The following is a 1,311-nucleotide window of genomic DNA, read 5'->3' as shown; positions in this document are numbered from 1 at the left end:
CAATACTTTCGCCTTCACTTGATTCCTTCAGTGGAACCTGAACCGTTCTGCACCGATCAATGGCTTTGGAGAGCAATGCTCTTCAAGGATTTTTGTCAAGTCGTTATTTTTTGTTTTTATTCCAGTTCAATCAAATCAAGGCCAATTCAGAGTCTCAACAAGTTGAGACGTTCCCGATCCAAGCTGACAAGACAGGGCTCTCACCTCCTGTCTTGAGCTTGATCTACTTGATCCAAGCTGATTGGAGTAGGCATAGCTCCTCCTCCAAGGCTTGATCTCATTTGCATCTTAGCCAAAAGGCCGAGATGCCACTTTTAAAAATTGCTTCAAATGAAGCTAAAATGTAACCTAATGACTTCAACCAAGCACAGCATGTCGATACTACACTTGATCTTAGCCAAAAGGCCGAGAAGCGAGTCATTATAAGTTTTGGTTCTTGGCTCTGTTGGATGAACCAAACTCCAGTTCAAATTCAAATTCTTACGTGCTGAGAAATGCTGGTACAAGAAGCTCGTTTGCAATTTTATTTGCTTGTACAAAGTACTAAAAATGTTCTGCATAGGAACTCCATGATTTAAAAAAAAATTTTGATCCTGATCAACCGCAGGCACCAGCGACTTGAGGTTGCTCAGTATATATTTTTTTACTCTCTTCCCAGTACTCCCCTTTTTATCCTGGAGACTGTTGACTTGATGTATTTTTTCAAACGACCCCAGCTGTACAGCAAAGAATCAATTTTTTTGAAACATGCCAGAAAACTGCCTGATCGGAAAAAAACCTTTTTAAAACCACACAGAGCTTTTCTTACTTGTTTTGCTGCACTGGCACTTCAATCTTTAATCCTGTTATCACTTCTCCCAAACCATCAAATGTTTGAAGTATGATGACCCAAAATGATGTTTTCTTCTCCTGCGGATCTATTTTCGATGTTCTTTTTGTGTAATGTCTTAACCATGTTAGGGGTTATGGGTTTTAAACAAAAAGAAAATCTGTGGTTTGCACACAAAGACCCAAATTAACAATGACTAATTTATTCTAAGAGATGTTCTCTCTTTTGCACATGAAACAAACTGAAAGTAAAACAGTAATCTCTACAAACACCCTAAAGGATCACAAGAGGTCAGTCAAATCTTGTGATCAGCTCTTAAAGCAAGCATGCAACCCTTTCAAATATGTAACAGTTATGGTCTTACCAGAGCATTGGTTTTCAACCAGTGCGCTGCAGCCTGCTGCGGGAATGTTTTGGTAAGTACTGTTCTGGAATATCTGTTGATCTGTTAGTTTATAGCCGCTCATATAAATGTGCCACCT

The 1,311-nt window shown here is 39.2% G+C and overlaps 1 non-coding gene across 1 annotated transcript; it reads right to left on the bottom strand.

Moving 5' to 3' along the window:
* Positions 1-218: 218 nt before the first annotated feature.
* On the bottom strand, positions 219-417 carry LOC144479319 (U2 spliceosomal RNA). The gene has a single exon (XR_013495508.1). It is a non-coding gene; the product is annotated as a U2 spliceosomal RNA (small nuclear RNA).
* Positions 418-1,311: the final 894 nt, after the last annotated feature.

Source organism: Mustelus asterias, chromosome 25, assembly GCF_964213995.1.
Source record: "Mustelus asterias chromosome 25, sMusAst1.hap1.1, whole genome shotgun sequence".
Lineage (NCBI taxonomy): Eukaryota > Metazoa > Chordata > Chondrichthyes > Carcharhiniformes > Triakidae > Mustelus > Mustelus asterias.
This window is presented reverse-complemented; position numbering and strand designations above follow the sequence as displayed.